General features: G+C 44.4%; 1 protein-coding gene across 1 annotated transcript in view; it reads left to right on the top strand.

Annotated features, from left to right (window-relative positions):
- The window catches only part of CNTN6 (contactin 6), a gene marked incomplete at both ends in the record, with an annotated part of 102,338 nt that overhangs the window by 69,135 nt on the left and 19,753 nt on the right, over nt 1-13,450 (top strand). The window lies entirely within an intron of this gene.

The raw sequence follows: 13,450 nt of genomic DNA on the forward strand, positions 1-13,450 counted from the left end.
TGACCCACCCGTGCCAACTGCTCTGGGTCAGGTGGGCTTTGGTGAGGAACAATTCCTGATTGCTGAGCTGCCTGCAGGCATCTCCATTATTGTATTTCAATGCCCTCAGGCACAGTGTGGAAGCCCAGGGCACTGGGAATATTTCCCTGTCTGATTTGGGGTGCCCTGACTGTGACCCTCACTCATGGAGAAAGTTTCCCAGAGTTCAAGATAGACTGGAACCGACAAAAGTGTGAAATAGATTATGGAGAGCAGTGTAGGTGTGTCACTGGGTGAGAAATTGAGGTTTTGGGATTTTTAGTGTGTTGTGGATGGCAGCAAGATGGAGGGCACAGGGTGTGGTCCTGCATTTCTTCTCCACCTTCTTCTTTCTCCTTCTCCATGGGTTTGGGTGGCATTTTGTAACTGGGCAGAAAAGTCCCCATTGCAGCTCTGTGGGATCAGATATTGGGTTAAAAGGGAAAATAATCCAGGTGTCAGCTCTTAATTAGAAAGTTTAGTCTTAAAAGACCTTGTAACGAAAGATTGTTGGCCATTTTGTGCCTTCTAATGAAAAGCTGCTGAACTCATAGTTTCTGATAAGAAATAACAAACACTTGAGTCTGAACATGAAATACCACCTCAAGTGCCTTCAGTCCAGACCCAGAGAAACTGGTAGCACAGGGGGGCATTGCTGGGGGGGACAATCCCCATAGAGTTGGACTCCATGATCCCTCTGGGTCCCTTGCAGCTCAGGCTTCTCCATAATTCTATAATTCCACACTAATGGCAGTTAAATGGGGGAATATTAAAATCTTACTGGCAGAAATGAGGGATATTGTGTGCAACATACAGGCCTGAGGATATTTCCATACACAAATGGAGACAGATGGATGAAATGGGCAGCAGTGTCTTCAGAAGTGCTGAGAATGTCTGAGAGTCCTTCTCAGCATCTCTTTCAGTTCACAAATATAACAGCAACCCTCTCTTGTCACCTTCTGTTGTCAGCCTTTGAAATCTATAATCAGTAATTCATGAAGCTCTGGCAACTGAGCACCAGATTTTCACACAGGACCACTTGCTCAACGAGGTTACTTTGGGTCACATCAGACTTAAAATGATGATAATTCTCTAAAACATTATCCCAAACCGTGACACACAGAATTGTTTCCCAATGCCACGCTGCAGGAATGTACAATAGAGATAAACCACAGGAGTATTTATGAAAGAAGGTGCAAATGGGAGAATTTTACATAGGTGCTGTCAGTGGAACAGAGAAATTTGGGTGAGCAATCCATCCCATGGCCATAAAGAACTTTCCAGTGGCTTTTCCCCCATTTAGTAGTGGCCATTTTATTTTCATTTTAACCACTCACAATGAAAAACACTTTTCTAACCAGTGTTTAATCAAATCTTTATTTGTCTTCTGATTGTATTTTGATTGTATTGCCTATTCCAGAGGCTGAACTAAGCCTGGATCTTGAGGTCCCACTACTCTGATATTCCCCACCTGATTTACTGATAAAAGAAATATTTACACACTCCGTACAGTATTTACTTGTGCTCCTGTATTAATTTACTAACAATAATTCTGAGCACACTGTAATTTCTGAGTATCCCAAAAGGCTCCTGCTGCTGGGCAGGAGCAAATAACAGGAGCAGGATTTACAAGGGAGACAGAGTTTAAGCTCTCTGCATGCACATTATTGCCAGTGTGGCCACTGGTGCAAAGTGGAATTTATGAGGCTGTTTGATTATTAAGTGACAAACTGGCTAATGTCGTGGTTTAAAAAGGATGGGAAATAAATCAGCAGTGCAGTGTTAGTCCAGAGATCTCCCTGACAGAGAACAAAATGAAATAAGTGTTTGTGTGGCTGTAAAGTACATGGCTAATTAAAGTGCTGGAATTACACATAAAAAGAGAGGGAACATGGTCTGCCTTTCTCCACAGATATGATTAAACCCTGACAAAGCCTATTTCTGCTCCCATTTCATCGTGCTGCAATTATAACCTTTATGGGCTCTTTTATTGGCCTTTTTTAAAATATTTGGTAGGGTTATAGTTGCTAAAAAAAGGAAAAACCAATCCCTCCCAGTGCTGTGATGGGCTCATTCTTAAATAAGTCAGATCATGCAGCTGCTTTTAAATTATTTAGACAAATTTAATCTTTTGTTAAAGAAATCATGAAACCAGACTTATTCCACCCAAAGTGGGAAGAATATTCCCTCATTTTCATCTTTTTCCTTTCACTCCTGATAATAGTTTATTCCTGATAGTCCTGAATACCTGGTAACCGCTCTCCCTGATCAGCTGAACTCTTGATATCACAGGAGATTACATTAAATTCAGTTTGTAAGTGTGTAAAGAGAAGTGTGCTAAAGAGGAGCACTAATTATTAGATTTTCCATATTAATAGATCCACTGTTAAATATTTTTAATTAGATTTCTTCTGAGTTCTTGAGGTCATTTTCAAGTTTACAAAGCTGCAGTATTTGAGCCCCTGCTCTCTGAAAAATATCCTAGAATTTTTTGAAGGGTAATTTTCTGCATTTCTTGCTGGGGTTCAGCAGTGAGGGTCCTCAGCCTTCAGTCCCCTCATCAGGGCAGAGGTTTCTCCAGCCCCACTTGTCTTTCCCATCCTTTCTGTGGCTCAGACCCACCACTGCTCAGCTCTTCAGCAGCTTGTCTGCTCTCATTTCTGTAAAACACTTCATTGCACTTGAAGCACGCATGTAAATCCTGCAGAAAACGCCAAAATAATTTTTTTTTAATGTTAGATGGTGAAATAAAGCCTGCACCAGATCTGTTTATTGTTCCCAGCCCTCTCCATTGAGTTTCCCTTCCAAGTTTTCAGCAATAACTCCATTTCACCCTTACTGGCAGGGCTCAGGCCCTGAGTAATGGGATTTATCCATGGTGCTGGCAGCTGGGAGAGGGAATTCCAGGCTATCAGCTGCAGGAATCCAAAGGAAATCCCACAGCTGGCTCCTCCTGGCTGCTTTTCCCTGCTCCCTCCTCATGTGATACCCACCAGTTCAGCTTCAGGTGCTCACCTGGGCAATTATCCTCCTCCTTTGGGTCAAAACCAGCAGAAATGGGGTTTGGGGAGCAATGCCATTTCTGCAGGGGACAGCTCTTTGGCCTTTGTGGAATAAAGAACTTTTCCTGGCGTGTGCTGGGGGTTTGAGCTCAGTGTAGCGAGGAAACACAACAAAAACCAAACTTTGTGCTCCCTTCCCGTGGAGGCTGACACAGATTTCAGCTATTTTCATGTGTGTCACATCCTCAGTGCATGCAACAGGAGTTTTCTTCATCTCTCTCCTCGCTTCTATCCCCTCCTATCCAACTGAGGGAACAGAAGAGAAGAAAGGAGCAATTCATATATTAAATAAAAACAAATTTTCAAGTCTAGACACCGATCTCATCACAAACGTCAGTCTTTGTGCCTTCAGTGAATTCAGATTTGGGATTCTCATGGAAAACTTATTTTACAAAAATTCCTTTTGATGGAAGCATTTTAATGGAAGGGAACTGGGCCTGGTTTTGCTTTGCCAGAGAGAGGTGCTATTCCCCCAGCCTGGGCTGAGCATCCCCAAGCCCTGCATGGAAACATATGGGATTCACTTCACTCGGAATTTCAATGAGGAGAGCTGAGGGAAAACTGAGAAATGAGGGAGGCTGGAAGAATGCATTAGTCATATACAGCACTTTCCATGCATTAATAATCAGTAATAAGCAAATATTCGTAATTTAAATTGTTTTTGGGGACCCTGGCAAGAAGTGCATTTAGAGATCATAAAATATGCTCGATACTCGTTGGCTCCAAGTCTTGCTTGTAGGACCCAGCCCAGTCCCAGCTCTGGGAAGGATGGGAATGCATCCTCTGCCATAAATACAGCTGGTGAATTCTGTGTCCTGTGGCACTCTTGGTTGTGGTGTTTTACAATCAGGTTATTGCCATTCCTCAGGGGACACGTGGGAAAACAATGAGGTGGGAAGGTGCATTGCATCAGCACTGTGGACAGTGAGCAGAGGAGATGATGTGATGTGTGGGGAATTATCTGGGAATTGCTGAGTTCCTGCAAAGTATCTGGGAATTGCTGAGTTCCTGGAGAGGATCTGGGAATTGCTGAGTTCCTGGAAAGTATCTGGGAATTGCTGAGTTCCTGGAGAGGATCTGGGAATTGCTGAGTTCCTAGAGAGTATCTGGGAATTGCTGAGTTCCTGGAGAGTATCTGGGAATTGCTGAGTTCCTGGAGAGTATCTGGGAATTGCTGAGTTCCTGGAGAGTCTCTGGGAATTGCTGAGTTCCTGGAGAGTCTCTGGGAATTGCTGAGTTAATGGAGAGGATCTGGGAATTGCTGAGTTCCTGGAGAATTTCTGGGAATTGCTGAGTTCCTGGAGAGGATCTGGGAATTGCTGAGTTCCTGGAAAGTATCTGGGAATTGCTGAGTTCCTGGAGAGGATCTGGGAATTGCTGAGTTCCTGGAGCTGCCCCTTGGAGCCCCTCCTGCTGCCAGGGGAGCAGCCAGGACCCAGCAGGTTTGCTCAGGATCTGTTGTCCCACCACCCTCTGGGCCACCCCTTGCTTGTGATTTCCTTCTGCTCCTCCACTGCTCACAGCCAGATTCCAAACCCAGCAGCATTTTAACACATTCACACTTTTTTTGTTGTTTGTTATTTGGGTAAAGGATTGTTTTGTGTCTGTGGATGGAATTAGACAAACAAGGAGTTAAAAAGTCTGCAGCTCCTCCTTAGGGGCAGCTCCAACTTCTGTTCCCTGGGACAGGGAATGGCTGGAGCTGTGTTAGGGCAGGTTTGGGTCGGATTTTTGGGAAAGGTTCTTCCTCCAGAGGGTGCTGGCACTGCCCAGGGAATGGGCACAGCCCCGAGGCTGCCACAGCTCCAGGAGGGTTTGGAAAACCCTCCCAGGGATGCCCAGGGTGGGATTTTGGGGTTGGATTCTGATCCTTGTGGGTCCCTCCCAGCTCATCTTCTGCAGTGATTATTGGTGAACAGGAGAAGTCCTCACTCAATGCCCTGATCAAACACAAAATGCTTTGTCTGTGAAACAGCGTTTCAGCTCCAGCCAATTTGAGCAGAAATGTGTCAGGACAGTTCAGCAAACTTCAGGGAAACATTTCAATTACCAGAATGTCAATGCTGTTGGTTTAGCTTCAGAATATCCATTATCCTTAAAAATAAATAAAAAAATCTGCTTGGGGAGGAATCAGGACCAAATGGATGGAAAATTCTAAAATTTGCACTAGTCTGCTAACAAAGGAGGAGATTGATGGCACTTGACTATTCTTTAGCTGAAGTCAATATGCAGCCTAAGGGAGTTATTTACTTGTTCTTGGCAGGTGCCTCCCTCTCAAATGAGACACCAAACTTAGATGAGCAAAGCTGAGGGAATGAAATCCATCCACAGTGTCTGAAAAAGCCCACAACTGCCTTGAAGTCAAAGCAGATGAGTGGCACAGGCAAAGAGGAGCCAGGCTGCTTAGTGCCACAAACCACCCTGCTTTCCTCACCTGCTGCTTGCACATAAAATACCCCAGATATTTGCATGCAGCTACCAAGTTCCATATAAAATCTATTTTTCTTATGATATTCCAGAACTTACTGTTCTATTCCCAGCTTTCCACAGCAATGCAGTTGGGTGACTAGCACTGGGATATTAATTTTACTATTATTTTATTTTTAAAGTCTGGTTTTTGAAGCCTGGATTAAGTGTGTCTCTGCTTTTATCCTCCTTGCTTTTCCACCACGAGGAGTTTTGCATAGCTTTGATGAGATGCCTTAACCCTTCTATCTTATCAGTGCCTGTGTGCTTGTAAGGAAGTTCATTTCCTATTTTAGTATTTAAATAGAGCACTTGAAGTGTGGGCATCAGCAATCAGAGCAATTCCAGCTATCTCAGGCACCACTGCTGAAAGTCAACACGAATACAAATTAAGCTTATCTGTTGATGAATTCCCACTTTTGCCTGGAGAACCAATGGGATTGATTCCACCTCTGCTAAATTTGATGAATCTCTTCAGCTCCATTCCTTGCTTACAAACAGATTGACAGGAATCAAAAGCACAGATTTACCTGCCTGCTTCCAGGGTTTGGGCTGAAGTCACTCTTTAAGACATGAAAACTCCCACAAAACCTGGGGTTGCTGTTTGGAGGTGGTTTTTATCTCTGGAACCCCAGTGTCACAGCACATGTGGTGCTAACCAGACAAACCCCACCCTCACACCATTCCCCAGGGAATGCTGAGAGCTGCAGGAAGCATTTTCTAGCTAAAAATATCCGGTGCTGGCACCACGGTGGTCCTGGTTTCAGACAGAAAAGAGAAGGGAATTGCAGAGAACTGAGAGAGGCAGTTCCAGTGTATTTACCGAGGATTTATTTGCTCTCAGCAGGGAAGTTTGCCTGGTTTTGGGGTTTGTCTGGTCTTGGTGCTGGTTGTAGGCATTTTCCAGTGCCACTGGATCTGGGAGGAGCATCACACATGGCAGCAGCCACAGGAATCACCAGAACTGCTGATTTTGGCAGAAGTTTTACAACCAAAGGCTTGTCAGAAAACACCCCAAACTCTCCTGAAGTGCCTCCAGTCTTTCCTTCTTCTCCATCTTTCTGGTTATTTTATTCTTGCTCCCCACACTGAGAGTGAAGGCAGGGGAATGAAAAATTTGACTGAAAGAAGAGGAGGGAGATAAGGAGAAGGAAGAACGAGCTCAGATGATGGAAAGAAAAAAAGAAATACTTTATTTTTCCTTCTTTATCTTATTTTTCTTTGTTTCTCCCCTTTCTTCTCCCTCTGTTCTGTTTCCATTTGAAGTCAAGGCACTGCAGAGTAACGAGGAGGCAGGAGAGGACCCCCATTGCTACCTGACCCAGGCAGCAGCCAGAGGATATTGGTGCAGGGGAAGACAGGAGAAAAAGGTTTTTCCTTTCTTTTCTCTCTTCTTGGAGAGTTTCACAAGGGAACAAGCCAACAAACCTAATTTCACCCTGCACTGCAGAGTGCTCAGTGCCAGTGTTTAGCACAGCAGGTAATGGGAGCACGGAGGAAGTAAATGAAGCAGATGTTCTCACGTGAAAAAGAGGATTTATTACAACTCCCCTCTGCAGGGCACCTCTCTAATGCAATTTGAAATTGTTCCCACTCAAGTCATGACAGCCTTGTTAAGGGGAGCCTTTCCAAGGGGCTGTCCTGCATGCTGGGATGTCCCAGGAAATCTGTTGCTCTTCCCTGTCACATGGAATTGCAATAATCCAACCCCCAGTGAGTGTCAGTGCTGTGCCCTCTCCCCCTTCCAGCCCCTGTCCTGTCCCTGCTCCATTTTCTGATGGATATTCAGGATTCCATCCAAAGCCAGACAATCTCATTGGATTTTTTTTTCCACTGAGCAGGCTGGGAATCAAGGTTCTTAATTAGGAGTCTGCAGGAAAAAAAAAGTAATGAGAGAATTCTACCTTCTGTGCTTCTCCTCCAGTCCAAGTTGTGCTGCCATGCTGCTGATGGTATTGCTGCAGCACCAAAAATGCCAGTGTGGGATGGAAAATATGCACCAAATTTGGAAAGCATGCACCAGATTTGGACAACATGCTCCAGATTGGGAAAACCTGCACCAAATTTGGAAAACATTCACCAAATTTGGAAAGCATGCCCCAAATTTGGAAAGCATGCACTAGATTTGGACAACATGCTCCAGATTTGGAAAACCTGAACCAAATTTGGAAAACATTCTCCAAATTTGGAAAGCATGCACCAGATTTGGACAACCTGAACCAAATTTGGAAAACCTGCGCCAAATTTGGACAATATGCACCAAATTTGGAAAACCTGCACCAAATTTGGAAAACCTGAACCAAATTTGGAAAACATGCCCCAGGTTTGAACAAAATGCACCGAATTTGCTGCACAGGTGCCAAATCAAAGATTGTGATCCCCAGAGTTCTCAAAGAAAGCGTGACATTGGAGGGAAGAGAACAAGGTGTGTTGGGGAGGTGATGGAAGGAGATTGATTTACAAGGAATCACAGAGTGTCCCAGGTGGGAAGGGATCCACGAGGAGCATCAGAGCCCAGCTGCTGGCCCTGCACAGGACAGCGTGGTGGGCACAGCAACTGCAGCCAGGCAATTTCCAGGCATGATGAGCAAAGAACCTTCCAGGGAGGGATTTCTGCATTTCTGGATTTCTGGGGTCATTTGGAGTGGGAAGAGTCCACAGAGGGCACTGTGGAAAAGTGCCTAATGCTTGGCTATCGTGAAAGATCTGTAGGAGGCCACAAACAGCTCTGGTTTAGGATTTTGGGAGACAAAGGAATGTTGCTCTTGCATTGCTCCTTTTCCACAAGAGCTAAAAATTTTAAATTTTCAGTGAAAGGGAACTCTGGAAAAGGGAAGGAAAAGCTGAAGGGACACACACAAGTGACATCAAAAAGACAGAAACTTTCTCTGCTCTGTGCTGCTTGGAGCAAGGATGTGGGTCTGGGGTTTCAGTGAACCACACCCAGTCCCCATCACTGTCACTCAAACTGGGCTCAAACTCACCCGCCCAGGGAGGATTGTCCCAGGTTTCCTGCAGGTCCAGGGGGAGCCCAACCAGCAGGCACAAGAAATTAGAGGTGATGGACCTGGCTGGATGGGGTTTGGAGCACCCTGGGGTAGGGGAAAGTGTCCCTGCCCATGGCAGGGGTGGGATGGGATGAGCTTTAAGGTCCCTTCCACTCCAAACCATCCTGGCATTCTCTGATTTTATTTTGGAGGTTTTTGGTCTCTGATTCTCTTCCAGGGTTTCTGAAATCCAAGCAGGGCCATGCTGGTGTCAGCTGCTTGTTGTCTGGACAGAATTCCGTGAGGTTACCTGCAGGTTTTATTGTCCTCCTGCTCCTGAAACGTGTTCTGACAAGGAGAGGGAAGCAGCTTCCTGCAAGTGAATGAAACTCCCACGCAGAGGGCAATTCAGGCCCTTCTGTACTGGTTAAATTCTACTCAAATCCCACATTAAAAGCTTAGTTTTACATCTGGAGTGAATTTAGTTGTGTGAAGGGCTGAGTCAGAGCTCCTGATAGTGCCTGGATCATAAAAATGATGATTAATGGTGGGATTAGAATAGTGGCAGCGTGGACATCCCATCCTGCGCTGGAAGAGCTTTTGTCTGATCTAGCAGAGTTACAAAGATTTCATAAAACCAGCAGAACTTGGAAGATAAAGAAATTGGCAGCTGTTTTACTTGGCAATTCTGCTCCTTTTCTGCTTCTCTTTCCCATACACACAGAGGTGCTGTTGCCCAGTATTCCCTGGTTGCCAGCTCTGGCATGTGTCACTACAAGACATTTGGGCACATTTGGGTGCTTTTGTCACTTTTTTCCTTTGGCCATCACTGAGGAACATCTGCCTCACATTTAATCCTTGAGTGTGTTACAGACAGGGCAAAACAATTTTTGCTATTTTATGTTAAAGGCAGTAGCAGCTCCTGAAAATCCTGTGTTTTCTCTGGAATCTGCATGATGGAGTACAGCTCAGTTCAGATGGCTGTATATATTTACATAAATAAATATTTGTGGTCCCAATTGCAGGGATTTGGTGCAAAAATAATTCTATTTTTAGGAAGAGGGGAGAATTTTAAGAAATAGGATGGAAGAGTTCTAGTGTCACATTAAATAATTTCTAATAATATTCTTTTCTACAATATTTTAATAAGACTATTCAGCTGGATTGTGTCATTTTGTTTTGATCCAAATAGTTAAAAGATTATAATGACATTTATTTGATTTCCAGTTAATTGTCAGTCAACCCTGAAGCTCATTTATATCAGCATGCAGATAAGGAAAATCTTTTAAGCGCAGTTTATTAAATGGCAACACTATTAGCATACAAATTATGCTCAGAATAGAATAAACAGGTACAAAGATCATTAACATATGATACAGACAGTCAGATCTCAGATGGGATTCAGTGGGACCTTTTCAAAAATACCAGGGCTGTCAGCAGCAGGGACAAGTCATTCACTCAGCCAAACTTTACTCGCATTTCCATCTGCATAAATCACTGCTAATTCCGACTCGTTTGGGAGTTGTGCTCATCTTTCTGCCCCTCACTCACTTCCCTTTGTAGTTTTTAAAGCAGCCTCTTCTGCTCCTCAATCTTGGTAAAATTAGAGGAGTCAGATATTGTCTCAGTGTCTGGCAGCATGTCTGGAGAAATTTATAAACAATATATCTTTGCACAGCCTGGAAATAAAGAGGGGGTTTGCTCCTGAGCAGCAAAGGGAGGCTGAGCAGACATGGTTTCAAATAGGATTTCTCAGATAATAAAAATTACTTTGCCTCTGATTTCATCAGATCCAGATTCCTCTCTTTTTATCAGCGCAGTGCCACGATGAGGCTTCAATAACGCTGGGAGGTGTCAGATGTGAGAGCAGGCAGGAGACAAGGAGAGGGAATCTTTACAAAGTACCAGGGTTACTTTATTTGGAAAAGAATTACACCCTTGAAGGGAGAGCTGCCCTTCTGGCAGTGCTGAAAGCTGCAGAATCCACCCGGTTTTACACGGATCCAGCTCAAGATTTTGATGGGGATTTCAAAGCCCTTTGCTGTTTGAATCCATGCATTTCATATCCATGAATTAACATCCCCCTCTCCCAAAAACAGATTGGCTGAACAATGAGGCACTGCACAAAGCTACCCCTGCTGCACTTTTAAATCTAATGACTTGACACCTCTTTCTTTTCTCAGATTTTATTTCTTCCATCAGCCTTGTTAAATACATATTATTCTTTCATGCTCTTAAGATCAAAGCAAATAGCCATCAACAATCTTTTGTTCACACGAGACAACACGCTCGGAGATGGTTTGTTTGGCCTGGTTAATTAAAAGCTGTACCTATCATCCCTGCTTGATTTCTCAAGTTCTTTACTTAAAAAGTATGTGTGACAATTTTAATGAGCTCTCACCTCTTCCCCACAGCCTCTGGCTTCTGCACAAACTTTGCAAACTCTTCTTTTTGAACATCACACGGAGCTCTGGCTCCAGCAGATCCTGGGGAAGCTGTTTGTTTTCCCTCCCTGCACATGGAGCTCATCTCATCTCCTGATGGAGTCACTCAGAGGGGAATTTCAATATTTATATCTGATGGGTTTAAAGTGAAAGAGGATCAGGTTAGATTAGGAATGAGGAAGAAATATTTAACATTGCTGGTGACGAAACCAGGGTGCCCAGAGCAGCTGTGGCTGCCCCTGGATCCCTGGCAGTGCCCAAGGCCAGGCTGGACACCTGGGACAGTGGAAGGTGACCCTGCCCGTGGAACTGGATGGTCTTTAAGGTCCCTTCCAACCCAAACCATTCCACAATTCCACATGGAATGATATTTCTGTGTATTCCCAGCTCGGCCTGGTGTGCAGGAACTTTGCATGAAGAGTCAGAAGTGGATTTTCATCTCTTCTTTTGCTCCCAGCAGCTTGGTTTGATTGAGCTGCTCACCCAGAGGTAGCACCAAGCAGGGGCACAGGAGAAAGCAGGACTCTCATCAAGACTTAAGCATTTTGTAAATCAGAAATGCCAGCCTAGAGTTAGGCTGGGCTTTAGCAATCCCTTGGAGCTTTATGAACTCAGCTGGGCCCTGAGTTTTTCCTTCTCCTCCTTCTTTCACAGTGCTGCATTTATCAGATCTGCTCCACATCTTGTGCTTTTGGGCCTTTGACAGGCACTTATTTACTTATTGAGAGAAGTCCAGTTTTCCTGGCAGACCAAATATTCTCCTTGCATCGTGTCGGACAAGTTAAACTTTTCTGTCTCGTCACAGCACTTGGAATTACCTTGTCTTGTGATGCAGCTGCTAAGAATTATTATCTGTAGCCTTCACACAGCCTCAAATGTTGTGAAAAGGAATGGTTTCCTGCAAGCCTTTCAGCAGGTGAGACATGCCTTTCACAGCTTCTTTTTAAGCCATTTGTCAGAGCTTGATCCAAAGCCCATTAAAGGCAATATTCCTGGTCCTTCTGCATCGCAGCTCCCTGGTTTGGGAGAGAAATGGGAGAGGACAAAGTGCAGCCCCTCTGAACCCAGCCAGGGCACAAAGTCCTGGCCCTGAGAGAGTTTAGGGCAGCTTTGCTGTTCGTGGCACCTGGGGCAGCATTTCACAGGGTGCTGTTGGTTGTCTTCTTGACTTTGAAATGCATCATCTTGATTTTCTCCTGTGCTCTGTCTTCCCATCCCTCTCCTGTCACAGACCTCAGGACAGCTGGGAATTTCTCACTTTTTAAAACATTTTTTTTTTCATCCCTTTCCCCACTAAACTAATTACTCTGGAGTCCTTTGTGCTGTTACACAAATTCTGCCTGAGTGTCTTATTTACTGCTCGCTCTAATTGTTGTTAGGTAGCGTGACCTGTTTCAAACGACTCAGGAGCTTTTATTTAGCAGATTTTCTCTCTGCTAAGCTCCTTTTTGATCCATTAAAAGAGCCATTCCATCCTCAGCCTGCCCAGCCATTGAAATATTGTTTCAGAACAGCATTTCTTCGGATCAAACGTGACACTGCCAGCTCCTGAGTGGGTACAAACCACTCTTAGTGGCTAAATGAGAGAGAGGGGAATTATCAAGGTCTCAATTCATCATGAAGAATACAGGGATGAAAAATCTGAGGCCTGACCAAACTTCAGTGGAAAAGCTGCAACCAGAATCCACAGGGGCTGAGATGGAGCTTTCAAAGCTTCTCCCCTTTGCTATTCTGTATTTTACTGACTGTTTGTTCCTGTGTATTTACCTACATTGAAGCTTTTGGGGTTGGAGATTGTCTTTTTTTTATTATTTTTTTGCTTTATGCCACTTCTGGATTTTAATTTGCACCTAAGAGCTTTTAGGTGCAACTGCAGGGAAAAGTAACAGGTCATCAATATTTGATGGAGGGAAAGACACTGAGGTGGCTAGTTATGAATTATTATTCAGGTGCCCAATTTATGAACATTTGCTGATTCACACTGGAATCTCTCTGGATACTGTTTGATGAACACCATATGTTACCCAGCCACTCCATTGCATCCCCAGCAGTTTTTCTGGTGGTTGGTGCAAGCTGATGGGAAGAAAAGCATCATTAATGCAAAAAAAAAAAATTAAAAATTGCAGAGGCAGAAGGGGAATACTTGGAAATGTTTCTTCATGTTCAAAGCTGCCTTTGGAGCAGGCAGAGGTGGGTGAGGGAGGGGAGCCAGGGCTGCTGTGTTGGTGCACAGCTGTGCCCATTCCCTGGGGAGCCTGGGCAGTGCCAGCACCCTTGGGGGATGAACCTTTTCCTAAAATCCAACCTGACCCTCCCTGGCACAGCTTCATTCACCCTTCCTTATCTGAACAATACCTTCCTTATCCAAACAAAACATCTCTGTAGTGAGGAGGGGACTCCTCCTCCTGTTTTGCTCTGTTCCTGTTCAAAATGATGGATTATTAAACCTGAACTTATTTCCTCGCTGTACCAC

The sequence above is a fragment of the Fringilla coelebs genome (assembly GCF_963513975.1).
Source record: "Fringilla coelebs genome assembly, chromosome: 13".
Taxonomy (NCBI): domain Eukaryota; kingdom Metazoa; phylum Chordata; class Aves; order Passeriformes; family Fringillidae; genus Fringilla; species Fringilla coelebs.